Source organism: Pyxicephalus adspersus, chromosome 3, assembly GCF_032062135.1.
Source record: "Pyxicephalus adspersus chromosome 3, UCB_Pads_2.0, whole genome shotgun sequence".
Taxonomy (NCBI): domain Eukaryota; kingdom Metazoa; phylum Chordata; class Amphibia; order Anura; family Pyxicephalidae; genus Pyxicephalus; species Pyxicephalus adspersus.
This window is the reverse complement of record NC_092860.1, coordinates 9,481,670-9,498,731: the sequence shown is the minus strand read 5'-3', so window position 1 is coordinate 9,498,731 and position 17,062 is coordinate 9,481,670.

The window sequence follows — 17,062 nt, the reverse complement described above, 5'->3', positions numbered from 1 at the left end:
GAGAGTGTGATTTCTGGAGAACAGCCTGGCCCATACATGCATACCAAGGCAATCAGAAATTACAAATGGGTGAATCTCATTGCAAAATGCAAACTGTCACCCAAATATTTGCCTGCTGTGAATTGCACGTTTTGTATATCCAGCCATTTGAGATTCACTAAAATAGTGAATTGGGAATCTCATTCCAAGTTGGCGCCCAATTACCGGCAATGTAAACAATAAAATAAACGATGAATCACACACGTATCCTATTAATAACCAGTAATCCTTTTAATGTAATGTTTGTGTGTAAATTAAAAAAAAATCCTAATTCCAGATGGTGCGCGGATTGGCACCCCCTCCTTCCTCCACGCCGTCATTCACATCCAAAAAAGTGTTTTTAGCTTTTCCCAGCGATGTGAATCATACACTCTGGTGAACGGTGAAGCAGCACCATCAAGTTTCTGCTATATTTGATCAACACTGAATCGTGCTTTTCCCGGGGAGGGGGTGATGGCGCATAGCTGGCGGTTGTAGAGAGGAGGGGGATGGTGATGGGAGGCTGACGGATGACAGCTGTACATGGGGGGGCAAATAATGAGCAGAATGAGTCAGCTGGCTGAGGCAGGTGTGTTAGTATGATGGGAGAAATCTATATCAATGTATTATATTCAAGGTAATGTGTCAGGATATACAGGTGCAGCCTTTGCACGTGGAAGCAGCTTTCCTTGATGATTGGCCCCTTGTCATCTTAATCCTTTGGCTTCAATACTTTTTTAGCTGCTGATCTGGAAAAAGTCTGCAGTTAAACAAAAGTTAAATATAATTGGCCTTTTAAAGATAACAAAACTAGCTTTTACTTTTAGACCTGGGATTTTTCCATGTCATACCTTTTTCTGCCACTAGATGTCATCAGTTTGGTGGCTAGCATCATTCAATCTGGCTTATGATTGGACAGTAAAAGGAGAAACGCCCTAGTGATAAGCTCACCTCTCCATCACTCTGCTTTCTCCTCCTATCAGCATTATCATTCATAGGTCCTGTACTGATTTGCTTTTTTGCTGCTGCTTCCTCTTACACTTCAGCCCTGCTATACTTAAGGGGTGATTTTCCGGTACTTACACTGTCGGTATTTAAAAAATACATTTATGGATGAAATAAAGACCAGTTTTCAGATGTAATCCAATCACCAAAATATCACATAATCTTTATCACATTACCATAAAATCTTTAAAATAATACTTGGTGATCCTGCCATATTGGAGCACTTCCTAACCCGACAATATTGTTCCTATACCCGTTGTTGTCACTGCTGGAACATTGGTGGTGGGCACCTATGGTAAGGTACACAGAGGCAACAATCCTATTGGCTAATGTGGACAACCACCAGCCAATGGTAAAGCTGGTACGGTTGGCTCATGCCTATTTTTAATGTGGTCCTTGGAGAGAATTTAATTTAATATCATTATTGTGTGATTTCCCCCACCTCCTAGATTGTAAGCTCTTTGGGGCAGGGTCCTCTCCTCCTATGTCATTGTCTGTATCTGTCTGTCATTTGCAACCCTCATTTATTGTACAGCGCTGCGTAGTATGTTGGCGCTATATAAATCCTGTATAATATTAATAATTAAAATTCAGTGCTGACAACAACACCTGGATTCCCCCAACTCCACCTGAACTGTTCTGCTCCTCGTAACTGAGATCACACGATCAAATGCCTAGGCATGGGGTCATGGCTGCTGCAAGACTGATTGATAACTATTACTTTGTTTTTTTTTTTGGGAGGGAGAAGGATGGCTGAATTTTCTTTACGGGTCGGCCATATCCCTGTTTAATAGCTGCATGTCTTTCCATACTTTATACTCGTTCTGTCACACTGCAGTCATTCCGTGTTGGGGAATCGGCACAATGTGTACGTCGAGAACAAAACCACCAATCATATTAACGGCATCCATTCCTTCCTGCGCTCCGGAGTCTCTTCCCTGCCCCCCCTGAGCCTCCTCTATTATCTCCTTCTATTCAGCACGAAGAGAACTGAAGAGTGAAGGGGGCTTAAATCAGAATGACGGCAAAAAGCGTCCAATCCTAAACTGCGCCCGATTTAAAATAGCCTTCTGATAAAACTGCGTCATTTCCATCAGAATGCTGGACCACCAAGGACCGCAGAATACGTGCTCATACAAAGCAGAAGGTTCAGATTGGCATTTTTTACTAAATTTCACCAGACACTCAATAAATGTCACCGGTAACGATATAATCGATGGGTATTTCTGTCGAAAGAACATCTCCATTCCATTCTATGGAGCCCCGCTGCATCCTCCCCATCAAAAAAACAACAGCACTCCTTAAGATCGGCAAGCAGCTGATAACTAAACAACGTTGGGGTGGGGGGTGTTCTGCTGTTTCATATTTAAGACCCATGGGCATATGTTTGTTTTGGGCAGCATAAGTGATCTACCAACTGTACCCAACTTTTGCCTCTGTGACCTAAAATTTATTTTAGGTCTGCATCTCAAGGATATTTATCAACACTTCCTGTTCCAGAAACATCAAGGCAACTGGGAATAAATCTTTAAAGTTTGGGAAACAACCAACCAAAGCTATGTACATGTTAGATTTGTGCCCACGATGAGCTTAATCGTTCATCATCCAGCATGTGGTCCCCCAACGTTGTTCATCAATCCACCACAAGAATGTCTATTGTGCATTTCAATGGAAGTGATCACAGCAGGGTGCAGCTTGCTCATCCTCCTTCTATTCCTTCTCTAAAGAACAGGAAGGCTGAGCATGCTGGATCTACTCAGATCACTACTTTCGGGAGGAGAATCTTTACTTTGATGTACTGACAGGCTAAGATAAGCTTCTAATTGCAGTGCAAACAAACCAGGAAGACTTCCCTGACAATTTAAATTACTTAATGACTCACCATAACATGTGATTCCGTTAGAAAATTCAAACTCACTTCCTGTGTTGGTGACAACTAAAATTTGCATTTTAATTTTGGAACCGGGCTTCGAGCCCTTCCCTACTCCATTCATAAAAGAATAGATGCAGATGTTGTGCTCAGATTGAGATAACCTGGACATTTGCTCAGAAAGACCAGCGTGACCCAAAGATTTCAGTCACATATTGACATGCTGTAGTGTAGTGAAGCTCACCGTGGCGCAGATGGTGCTGCTGAATGGCAGAAGGATGAAGGGCGCACACCTGCTTCTGGCTCAGAGGAGGCGGCAGACATAGGAGCATCATGAGAGAGCCACCAGCAGCCGCGTCCTTCATCCCATCCAACGTAATTCAGTGCAGAGAGCTCCAGGTCAAAATGTTCTCCTTGGCAAAAAATAGCATTTTGCTTTTCAATGCTTGATTGGTTCTCTCAGTGATGTATAATGAAAAATGAACAAACCAAGGGGAGAGAATAGCTTGTGGGGCCACACTGATGTCATCCAGAAATAGGTTTTATTTTTGATAAAGAGTACCTGTCACAAGGGGATGGAATTTGATCAGACTCTAATACAGGGGTTCCCATTGCCTAATGGTTGGCAACTTGGCAGCAGCCCGGGTTCCTAATGAACCTGCAATTTAATATTTGACAGCAGATGGTACTGATCCACTGCCACCCCCAACATTTAATTGGTGGCCAATGGTGCAGCACTACACTATTGCAGAGCAGCGGGAACAGGGGGTTGCACCTGGTGGTTGGCAAAGTGCCAGCAGCCTCCACTGCTGCACTGGTTTCTAATGAACCATTGTTTTATTATTTGACATTGAAGGATAGTGAACTATTGAAATAGTCACTACTGCCCCCATTCATTCCTTATGGGCGGTCATGGATGCGGACAATACTACTTTAGCATCTCAACCGCAGGCATTCATCACGGGCATGAGAAAGCAATAATGGCACTGCAACCTCACGCCCATGTAAACTTACCCTGAAATTCCTATTTTTGCTGTGGTGCAATACGCAACAATATGCAATACGCTTACCCATGGTAAGCTGCAGCACTCAGTTGCAAGCTCAACTTTAGCTTCATCCACAAGTAAATGGTATCAGCTGGGTCGTGGCGAGGTTCCCAAAAGTCACATGGTTTCTGAAGATCTGTGCCGCAGATAGAGTCGTGTGCACATCTGGGTTTGTATGGTGCAGTTTGCCATACCAAGCTTGGTATCAGTTTCAAATGATGGGGTGCACCATTGTCCTGGAGGTGGAACTGCTACCATGAGGATCAGCCTTGTCCATTCAGATTTAATGCACTATGAAAGCTTTATTAATAAAAGGAGTCAGGAAGGAGCGCAGACCACAATCCCTCCAATCGGTGGCTTTCCAAATTTATTTATATCCATGTAAACCACACCAGGTCCATCCAAGTCCATCCTGGAACTTACAGTGTCCATTAGGCATCTGAGCTTCCTATTTTCCATCCTCCATCGGTCCCCAAAGGATGAAATCCAGGATGTTTTCCATTAAGATAAAAGTCTCACGTTACTTCTCTTGCCGGGGTGGGACTGGGACACCAACATGCAGTGAAGGTTTAACTCGTTCTTAGACTGATGAGCCAAGGCGGTGAGGATTATGGGATGAAAGCAGATACAAAAATAAAGTCTGCCGTGAAATTTGTGAAACCCCAAATTTTGGATTAGGTAGTCACATGGGGCAATGGTGGCTCTTTTGCGACTGTTGTATTAGGTGCCTGTCCTGAGTATTACCAATCATTTTTTTCTTTCTGAGTCTTTTCCAGGCATTGACTAATGATCTGCACCAAGATCTTCTAAAAAGATTTATGGAGCGGTGTCTGGTGCAACATCAGGTGAACTCATAACTGATCCATCCATCAATATCTATACTTTCTGAGTGAAATAGAACAAACATAGTGCTCCTGCTGAGGTGGTACAAAAGCTTCAATTACCATGCGGGTTTCTTTTACCTGTAAATCCCCCCTTGTGGGATGGGAGGTCAGTGGTCCCAACAGATTTATCTGCACCCTATGGCAGCTTGTCTCTACCAAATGACCGTTGAATAAAGGTTCTATAGGTTGCTATGGCTGGTGGACCTCCCATCGGATGGTGAGTATATAGTTCCAGGTCTAGGACTATTTAGGGTCAGCAGCATGAGACACCTATGATTTTAGCTTTTTTTGGGTGGCAATTAATCCACCAGTGTAAAGGGGGCATTCCAACTGTAGAATTTGGTTTTGGAAGGAATTCCCCAAGACCTAGAATTGGTTTTCATGGTTCTTCCAGGGTAATCAGGTTGAGATAGACTGCTTTATATTTCTCTCCTTGTGTTCTCTCTCTCATTTCCCATCTGTCTCTCTTCTCTCTTATTTAAATCTCCTTTGTCTTTTCTCCTTTTTCTCCCATGTCTCTTTCTTAAATCCTCTCTCTTTTTCTTTCTCTTTCATCTCTCTGTTTTATCTCTTTCTTCTGCATTTCTTCTGAAACTCCTGTCTCTTTCACTCTCTTTTCTCCTCTTATCTCTTCTTCTTCTCTCTTGCTCTCTGTCTTTCTCCCCTTCTATTCCATCTCCCTTTCTTCTCTGCTTCTTCTCAACTTCACCTCTCTTTTCTCTTTTCTTTGTCTATCTCACTTATTTCTTCTCTTCCTCTACTTCATCTTTTCCATCTCTCTTTCTTCTCAACGCCTCCTGACTTTCTTCTGTCTCTCTATTGTCTTTTCTCCTCTCTGTCTCTTTCTCTTCTTCTCTAACATTATTTCTCTGTTTCTTCACAACTCCTCCTTTCTATTCTCTTCTTTGCTGTCTCTCTCACTTTCCTTTCTCCTCTTTCATTCCCTTCCTTTTTTTCTCTGTTTGTTCTCAAATCCTTTTCTCTTTTTTCTTTTCTCCTGTTTTCTCCTGTCTCACCCTCTTTTCTCTGTCTCTCATCTGTCTTTTTCACTACTCCTCTCTTAAGCTGCGTACAGACATCTAATAATTAACGGAAAGGAACGACCAATTGGTCGTTAAACCTAAATTGGTTCTAAAAAAAAGTGACCAACAAGGCCGACGAATGAGGATAGTCGTTGGAAATGAACGACCGGCATGGCAGATCTGATTGGACGACGATCGTTCACCATCTATTCTGTGTACGGTCGTTCAGTGATCGTGCATGTTCCGAGCATGCGCGATGAACGAACGTCCTGTACAGGTGCTTTACTGTATTGTGTTCATGTGTGTGTGTATATATATATATGTCTATACTTATATATATATTTATATTTCACTATATATATATATATATATATATATATATATATATATATATACTATTCACTTCCTGTATCAATAAAACAATCGCATCTATCATGCGTACAATATCATTCATTGATCAGGTCGTTATGTGCATGTACAGGATCGGTGCTTTACGAGATATCGTGCAGGAATGTTGGTTGTTTACCAACATTGGCACCAATGTTTACCAAAACCAATGTTTACCGTATGTTTACCGTATGTCGTATCGTTTACCAACGATAAATATTGGAAGTGTGTACGTAGCTTTACCCTCTTTTCTTCTCCTCTCCCTGCCTCTTCTCCTCTGTATGTCTGTCTGTTTTTATTTGTCTCTGCCCTTCTCCTCTCCGCTCTCCTGTTAGATGTCTGCACTGAGTTCCTGGGTCTGCACACCGGATCGACCCATTATGAAGTATTCCCACCATGCCTGCAGATTTCAATATGAAGAATGTAGCAGGCAGAGCTGGGGCACACAAGGTGGGCATGAACCTTTTTGGGTGGAATGACCTTTTACTATGGCAGTCAGAGCTTTGTGTTCCTAAAACTAGGATTTATAGCTCTCTATACCTGATAATTACTGGGCTCATTTCCTGCCAGCTCTGCTGTTAGCAATGATAAATAGTAGAAACATAACTTTCAAAAATACTTTCTTTAATTCTTTAGACTTCAAAATACATGAATATCAAACCAATGTAACATTCGGAATGGAGAGAGGGAACCTCACTCCATCTCCACCCCAACCCCAAGGTATAGACTATGGAAGGTGTGCAGACCTGAGAAAGCAAAGCTGCCATCGCCACTGCAGTTCCTGATATAAGAATGCATTTAAAAGATCAACTTTGTCCATCTTTGCACTGAAATAATTTGCATTCCAGTTCCTTGCCTATACCATAAGATGAATCCTGCATTCTGCGTCATGCTAGGGCGGACATAGTAAGATGTAAAGAGTGCTGCTGCACAAGGGCCCTGGACCATCTCCAGACAACAGGAGCCCCCACAATGGACTCAAGTCAACTCTGCACAGGGCCCCCATGTTTGACTATGTCCACCATTTGCGTCATTACAGTTTGCATCCCATTAGTTGGCATTAAACCAAAGAATAAAAAACTAATATACTAACAATGACTAGACCTGGCAATTCTAACACCAGTTTTTTTTCCATTCTTTGGGTGACAACAATCCACTATATCAGGGCAATAGAAACCAGGGGGCTCCTCCTCACATCTCTTTCCAATAACAAAGAGGGACAAGGTTCTTTGGGAAGTTATCAGCTATAAGAGATATAATAAAATGTTTGTAACGGTACATTAAGCAGGCCAAAAGAGAACCAATATCAGAAGTTTATTGTAGCGGCTCAGATCGGAATGCAAGTTTAACACACACCAAATCCAATTGGCCTGTTTTGTGTCGCTTCCTGTTGAGGTGCATTTGAACTGCAAGAAAAACATATCAAATGCTGCTTTTGCAAATGAATAGCACATGCAGCTTGTGCAGAATGCCCATCATCATGAACCCGCCATGCATACTCTAGATCACAGGAACACCCTAAACTCCCCAAAATGAGAGCAGATCTGGGAAATATATCAGGGATATCTCACTGTTAAAATATTGAAGACTTATGCGAATCGGAAAGCTGACTCAGCCCTTCAGGCCCTGTCCTTGACTAAAATATTGCTTTTTGGTGCACTGACCCTTTAGGGGAGAACTGAAATAGTTTTATTGACAGATCTCCCCTTGCAGATGAAATCTATTCTCCATTTTTTCTTCTTGCAGAGAAAGGTCGGCTACTGCATATCAATAAGCGAGCTTGTCCCTGCCCTTATTTCAACTCACAGCCATAAACTGATTCCGTAACAATCCAGAATTTTTTTTTATGCTCCAATCGTTCACACATTCTCCCTCCGTCCCTCTCGCCTCTTATTTTCACAAAAGCCTGCAATGTACATTGTCTGATTTTATACCAGACATCTTCTAATATGTGGGCTCCTTGTACCTCTTCTCACACAGCCCCCCACCCCAAGTCTGCAGGCGGTGGGCCGCACACATCACCGCTAATAATTAATGCATCTGCATGTTGCATAACACCTAGAAATCTCTATGAGCCTGCCTCCTGCTCAGCATCCATCAATATTGCATTACGCTGGCTGGGGCCAGGATGCAGTTCCATTAAATATTCAATCTGTGGCTTAAAAAATGCAGTGTTCTGCTTGATGCTGAACAGGAATATATTTTTGTGTGCAGACCTATAAATGAGAGCAGGGAAATGATTTTTAAATGTGGCTGTATGCTAATATGGGGTGCCCAGCTCTGGCCGGGTGTCAGAACTCTGCTGGGTTAATAAAATTCAAATCTTTATCATTGATTTGGTTTGTAAAACATTAAAGCCGGCCTTTCCTTCTATTGAACACTTACAGCAGATGTGAAAGGAGGGGGCTGGGTAGGTTCCAGGGTGTTCAGGGAGCCCCTAAGTCCCAGGCAAATTTAGGTCAATTTCTGTGGTCAGGGGTGCCAAGGGAAATGAGAATTTTTGGGTATCTGTTTGACTTTACATTGATGTTTTATATGTGTTCTGCGTGCTTTTTGCTTCATGTTCCCCATATCTCTTCTTTGTAACTCTGTTGTTCTTTCTTTCCTTCCTCCTCTCTCTCTTCTCCTCCCTCCTATGTTTCCTAGCTCTGTCTCTCTTTTTTCACCCTTTCCTTTTAGGACCTGATTTATTAAAGCTCTCCAAGGCTGAAGAGGATACACATTTATCAGTTATTCTGGGTGATCCAGAAAACCTGGAACGGATTTCTTTAAAGTCATTTGCTGTTTCCTAACAAATGCTTTGACTCTTGGACCAGATCCATTCCAGGTTCACTGGAACACCCAGCTTTACTGGTGAAAGTGTATTCTCTCCAGCCTTGGAGAGCTTTAATAAATCAGGGCCTTTTCTTCTCTCCCTCCCTCTCTTTCTTTCTTCTTTCCTGTCTCTTTTTATTTGGTCCTCTATCTATTCCACTCTTTCTCTTAATTCCCCTCCCTCCTTTCTCCCCTTTCTTGTTCTTTCCCTTTCCTTCTCTCAACTCTGTATCTGTCTCTTTCTATGGATGTCTCTCTATATTCTTCTCTTCTCTCTCCTTCTCCTCTCATTTTTCTTCCTATTTTTTTCTTTTCCCTCTCATACCTCTCCATTGTTCTCTCCTCAACCCATCTCGCCTTTCTTTAGTTTCACTCTCCATCTCTCTCTCCTTATTATCTCCTTTTTTTCCTCATTCTCTTCGGCTGTCATTTAAACCCAGAAGCCTTGAGAGAGATCACACAGCACCAAGAATAAGGTGTATAACAAAGTTTGACTTTTTACATTTTCGCAGAACCACGGCCATGTGTTTTTATTGCCCCTTAGGTTTATACTAGCCCAGGGTTTTGTTAACAGTCCATGGACCAAATAAATTAAATTATTTATTAGTGTTTACATTCACATAAGTCATAGTGTATACTATAGAACAGAGTTTCTCAAAGTTTTTACCATGGGGGAACCATTGGAATCATTTTTAGGTCTTCAAGGAACCCCTCCTATAATTACTTTATCCACAGCTCAGAGTATATTAGTGTGGTGGCCATTGGGAAGAATTCCTCTTACATTGCTGGCCTTTGGGAAGAATGTCACCCTTACTGATTTTTTAGCCAAGAAGATCATTGGTATCACTTAAACTGACCTGGGAGGCAGAAATTAGTCATTGGCCCAGGTCCCTCTGGAGGAACTCTGATCTAAATATATCAGAAATAATGGAAACAATGTATTTATTTATGTGTTATTACAACCAATCAATGCCCAGTATGAGAATCATGTGACCTCTGGACCAAAGTCAAAGGACAGAATATATATATTGGCTCTTCATATTATAAAATCTTTATTTCTTGGTTTATGTTTGGCAGATTCAGACCAATCAGAATTTGGACTCGGATATTTGATGTTGACTCCATGACGGTTTGTTAGCGGAAGAATTCTCCAAAACTGAATCCAACATATGACAATTGTTTCAGCCCCATCCCTGTAATGTGCAGAGGTTCTCCGGCTGTCCGCCTCCATGATTAATCCTTTGTTTGAGGTTCTGTCACCGAGCTGAGCGTTGGACTTTTATCGTGATTAATCATCTCAAAGGGATGGAGGTGAAAATGGGACGGCGTGTCACTCACGTGTCACCGCCATCACTTTGTCTATTAATTACATCACTTTCTAGAGACGAGTCCTGAACATCATTGCGCTCATGGAAGAAGACACTACAAAGGGAAATGCCACAATCATCAGCAACGCGCAGACATCTGTTACAGCCAATCAGAGTTATATTCATTATTGAAAATAATAAAAGAATAATATTATTATACGAAAACAGATACTGTCTTATAGATATATATATAGATATATTTATTTTAAAAAGTACCTAAGTTTGGCCTAGTATCTCACAGTCTGTACAGCAGAGCTCAAGATGGTGGAGCAAAAAGCAACACAAAGAGCCAGATGTGCATGCTGATAGGAGGAGAGAGCAAAGTGACACAGAGAAGCTGCTTGGTCTGCTTTTTCACTATTTATTAGCTGATCACAGGATGAGGGGTAGGACAACACCTGTAGGTAAAAGTGAATCCACAGAAGGGAAGAATCAGGTTCCTTCCTATAAGGCAGGGCTGTGTAAATTTCAGGATTTGGTGGACAGAAATAGAGGCATTTATTTGTTTATATCATGTCACAGTATTAACGCTTTATTTGATATTCGGCTTCCCTTATTGGCTTCTGGCTCTTCACATGACCCACTGGGGCCTCTTCTGTAGGTGGGCCAGCCTGGAAAATGCAGGGATAGAATGGGCTTCCTCTGATGGCCTCTGACTGGTCACATGACCTGCTATCCAATAATGAATGATGTAGGGAGCAGTGATCACATGATGATATAAGCACCGCCCTTTGCATAAATTCACTGCCATTGTAGCTTGCTCCTCAGGGGCGGGGTCATGACGTCCTGAATTCTTTCTAGTTTTTTGCCCATCTTCCTGGTTGGATAGCATTGAATGTTATTAAACTATGAAGACAAAAGCCCTGTACAGACGCTCAATGATTGTTGCCAGAATTGATCTTTTGTGATGAATGATGATGGGGGGATAAATGTCCATTGGGCACTTGGCTATGCTCTCCTACATAGTGGTCATTCCTCAACAGTCCTTTATCAATTCACCGTGAATTGATAAAAGATGTCGGGGAAACGCTGCACACGTAAGGCCGAGAATCATCTGGGGTATGTACGTAGCTTAAGAACACTGCAGGGGGTAGCTCTGGATAGGAGGTGAGTATAGCAGCACTTTTGCAGGACCGATGGTTTGTTCCCCAATAAGTGATGTTATATCAGCCAATGGATTCACTCGCTTTGGTTTCACAGGAAGCGTCAGGACCATGATAAATAATGAATCCGATGAGTGTAAGCGACTTTACCTATCCAGGTGATGGGTGATGAGAAAGTCCCCCACCTGCGTTGGATTTTTCTTCATGGTGACCAATGCTCCCAATGAGACTAAAACGCGTAAGTCGATTGGCTGATTTTAAACGTTGATGAGCAAGGTATTCCGGGATCCCCGGTGTTGTAAAATAAGAGATTTATATGAAGCCAGAGCCCATAAAACATTGCTGTCTAGACCGGCTCGGTGGATAGGCATCTGCCTGGAATTGTGAATGGCCTCTCCAGCCTGAATGGAAATCAATCCGTATTACGGGAAGGCGCAGGGCTCCCCTTTCCGGGAATGCAAACAGCTGGCGGAATTCCCCAGGGTGCCCCTGGAACAGATTAGAACACTGTGCAGACCAATGGTGAACACGGGGCCCATTCAGGGCCCAAAGGCTCTCATCTATTATTAAGCTGATGGCTGCTTGGCCAATCGGCTGCAGCATTTTGGAATGAAGTTTGTTAATCACGTTGACATGTCGGATGCGATTCGCAATACAGCTGCAGCCATTCTGCTGCATTAAACTCCATCGGCTTTCAGCGTCATGGTAAACGCTTCCTGTTAATCCGGACCTGAAGAGGACCTGTCATGAGGAGTTTGGATATTTATTCCTCCCCTGTACCCCTTATTATGGGACCAGTTACATCCGACCAATAGTATGATAAATATTCACTGACACAGTTCTATGGAGTCTATTTATAAGGCGGTGAATGTGACATTTACTAAAACATTCCCTGGTGATCAGTCACTCCCAATAAAAGACATGGATCTGGAGGATTCTCCACCAGGATGTTTCAGTGAATGTCAGATTCACTGCTTCATAAATGGACCCCTATATGTATCTGAGACCCTGATGTGGGAGGCGGCCGATACCTAAGATTCTCCAAGTCATCGGTTACAAATTTATTAAACAAGTGTCCAGGTGCAAATCTGTGCAGAAGATGAGATCTGCAGATCCACACCAATGTCTGACATAGAGAATGTGAGGAGGGAAAGAATGGGAGAGAGGAGGGGAAGAGAGAGAGAGAGAGAGAGAGAGAGAGAGGGAGAGCGAGAGAGGGGAAGAGCGAGAGCGAGAGAGGGGAAGAGAGAGAGAGAGAGGGGAAGAGCGAGAGCGAGAGAGGGGAAGAGGGGTTAGTGGAATACCACAGAGAAGGAGGTTACAATAGTCCAGACGAGAGACGATAGGAGCGTGTACAAGGAGTTTGGTGGTCTCCGGGTACAAGTAGGGGGGGATTTACCTGCAGAGATGGAGGGGGAGATATTGGGGGTGGTGGTATTAGTGGGGTAAATCATAAATTGCTGTACAGATCTGGTGAATGGGCGGGATTAGGTGAGAGGATATTGGGGGGCAGGGGGATCATGTATCACTGTTTACAGATGGAGGTTTTGTGGGTGAAGAGATAATGTGAGGGCACAGTAATGGAGAGGTATTGGGGTGATGTACGGGGTATATTGGCTTCATTACTCTGGAGGATAGGATGAGACAAAAATGTGCGGGTATCATCTCTATATTACCCATATATCACTGTGTAGTGATGGAGGGCTATGTTGGGTGATAATTGGGGGGGGATGTGTTGGGTGATAATTGGGGGTGGATATGTTGGGGTTCCTCTATATCGCTGTACAGAACTGTAGGACTGAAGGGGTACAAGGGCACAACGAATACTCCATTACTGTACATTACGGTGCACAGCTAGGAGATTTGGGGAGTGTTAAGCCTAATAATGCCATGTGACCATGTACAGAGATGATTGGGGGCGGTGAATGGGTATAGGGGGGTTATACCTGTATATCATTCTCCCTCCCTATTATGTGATACTTCCCCCACCTCTAGATTGTAAGCTCTTCGGTGCAGTGTACTCTCCACCTCCTGTGTCACCGTCTGTCATTTGCTAGTCCTATTTAATGTACAGCACTGCATAGTATGTTGGCGCCATATAAATGCTGTGTTTGATAATAACAATAATATCATAATTGAAGAATCAGGCAGACGTGTGTTCGTGTGTATATACAAGGAGATAGTTGGCTGGGGCGGAGCTGGAAGATAAAGAACTGTTGAGGAATTTTGGTGTCACTGTTGTAGTGTGATCAGTTATTATTATTATTAATAAACAGGATTTATATAGCGCTAACATTTTACGCAGCGCTGTACATTAAATAGGTTTGCCATCATTGCATAGCCCATTGTAGGGCAGGGGGAGGAAGGGGGAATGTGATTCTACCCCAGTCTGCCATTATATAATATCTGTGCAGAGCCGGGGGGCCATGGGGACTATGCAGGGATATTGCAAATATTTCCTTTCGGTATACAAAGTTGCAGAGACTGGGAAGCTATACAAAGATATTATCAATATTTTCTATGAGTATTTCATGTATACAGACCTGAGGGGGGGGGCCATACAGAGATATCAATATGTCCTCTAAGTATTCCATATACACAGCTGGGGGGACCAGATGGCTATATAGATATCAATATTTCCTCTGATTGTTCCGTATATACAAAGTTAAGGACATCCGACATACAGATGACTCCTAGATACGAACAGGGCTTCCCTGCTCCCTTGTGTGCAGGACGGAGGCTTGATGGGGAGAGGGGGTAGTTTGCATGACTTGCAGAAGAAGTCTATTGCTGTTCTGCAACAAACTCTGCAGTTGTTTCTTTTTGCATATAAAAGCACAGTTTGGTTCAGAAGTTAATGAATGTCTAGGCTCCATAAGGGGTTTTTTTTTTTGCTTTGTTTGTAATTAGCTCACAGTGAGGATTTTATACAGTAACTGACACCACGCTGCCTAATAAAATGTTGAGACAAATATCTTTCTTTTAACTGAATTTAATAATATAATGTACCTGTTTTGACTTTACATTCAAATTCAAGTATAAACCTACAGTCCCTATCTTGTATGTAACCCGGAGCCTACCGGTATACAGAGATATCAATATTTCCTCTGAGTATTCCTTATAAACCGAGCTGGGTGGACGGACCTGGGGGCTCTCACCAATATTCCCTTGGTGTTTCATATATACAGAGCTGGAGGATAAAGCAAGTTTGAAAACTTGGATGAATTTCCAGCACCCTTCTATTTATAAACCAACTTTTATTGCCATTGAATTCCTTTCAGGTAGATTTGTATTTATTTCCCTTCTTGATGATTGTGTTGTCACTGGTATCGAAATGATGGAATAATCTCCAGAATAGGCAGCAGAAAACCCAAACGTGTAGGCTATAGAGGTAGGCTTTGCAGCGCTGGGTCCCAGGTTGGAATGTCGGCCAGGACACTATCTGCATGGAGTTTGCAGGTTCTCCCGGTGTTGGTGTGGGTTTCATCCGGGTACTCTGGTTTCCTCCACATCCCAAAAACATGCAGTTAGGTAATTGGCTTCCCCCCAAAATTGTCCTTATACTGTATTGATGACATATGACTATGGTAGGGACGTTAGATTGTAAGCCCCTTTGAGGGACAGTTAGTGACATGACTATGGACTTTGTACAGCGCTGCATAATATGATGGCGCTATATAAATACTGTATAATAAACAGTGTTCTCCCCAGCCCATTTTAGCTGGGTGCACCACCCGGCACTTTTCAGCAACCAACCAGCTGTTTTTGGGTGGTTACTGAAGCGTTGGTCACAATTCATAGGCTTTCACCCGCCTACAATTTATTCCCACTCGGCTTAAAAAAATTCTGGGTTAAGCACTGATAATAGAGGTGTACTTTAATAAAATGATCAGAACTAGCTGATAGTTTGGATAATCATGGATAGAGAATATATCTATAATTAACATTGCAGCGATAAATGTGACTACACAGAGCCGGAAGTAAATGTTGGGGTGGCTTCTTAGCAGAGGGGGCAAGTTGTCATTGTGGCAGCTGCAGGTCCTGTTGGCTGTGGGTAGATGATGTGCTTGATATCTATTTACAGTTACAAGCTGTTCAGGTGTGTATGTTAGTTTTGCAATAGCAATAGGTCCATTTATTTATATGCCCTTCATGTATTTTGCCCATGGAGTTCTTTAGCCTCCAGGATTGAGTAAAGAAAGCTCTAAGTTGCCCATATTGGAGCTTATAGAGGGCTCACCTGCGAGTGCTGACCTATTGCAGAAAAGGAATGAGTCACATGTTCCTCCGTACCTGGAAGTACTATATTGTTCATTGAAGGTTGCAGATTAGGAGAGGTGAATGAGGTGCTGGGGAGGAATCTGAAGAATCTCATCTTTGTTACAATGCATCCTCCTTGTGAACATACAGAAACATTAAATCGCTCAATCCCTTGTGAGTTTGCCAGTTGGTATTCTTTTATTTTGATGTTGAATATTAATGCTGGAATAATACTTCGCAGAGATGTAAATGAGTTTAATGTTATCAGATTGTTTGATTCCACTTCCTATTGTGAGAATAATGTACAGACAGTACGTCGTTCCAAGGATTCAGCGAGCCGGAGATATGTAAAAGCATTCGTGTTACAGTGGAGTTATATTGGCCGCTTGTCCACCCCGACCTTCTAATGGTTTTGCATAGAATAGCGAAATATACTTATTTTAGATTCGTGCAGAAAGTTGCTTTGTATTAAACTTTAAAAGCTTTTACATCTCAGCTAGGTGGGAGTAAATACATGTATTTTTTTATTCTGCAGGCTTCCTATATGTAACAGGTCCCTCAAATCTTTACATTGCTGTTCAGTGTGATATCAGAACGTACAATGCAGGGCCAGCAGTCACCTCCCTGCAATCAGACCCCTGAATATGATTTCTGAGTTCTAGTTTGCAGATTCGGTCCTTCCATGGATGCCTGATACAGTGTGTGAGAGGCAGTGCTTTGAACTTGGAAATCCCCCATCTGTAGTCCCTTCATGAATGCCTGATACAATGTCTGAGAGGTAGTGCTGTGAGCTTGGGAAATGCTCCATTTGTGGTCCTTCCAAGAATTCCTGATACAGTGTGAGAGAGGCAGTTCTTTGAGCTTTGGAAATGCCCTATCTGTGCACCATCCAAGAAGGCCTGATAAAATGCCCTGATTTATGAAAGCTTTCCTAGGCTCGAGATACACTTTCATCAGTGAAGCTGGGTGATCTGGATCTGGTCCAGGATTGAAAACATTTGTTAACAAAAAGCAAATGACTTTTAGGAAATCCATTTCAGGTTTTCTGGATCACCCAGGTTCACTGATGAAAGTGTATCCTCTCCAGCCTTGGAGAGCTTTATTAAATCAGGCCCAATGTCTGGGAGGCAGTGCCGTGAGCTTGAAAAATCTCCTGTCCTTACTAAACTCCTCTTCTGTCAGTAATTATCTAAAACAGATTTCTGCTAAACTTACATTCAGTAGAGTCACAAGGCAATTTAACGGTGGTTCAAGGTTGCTTACTATGCACCTGTATAAGCACAGAA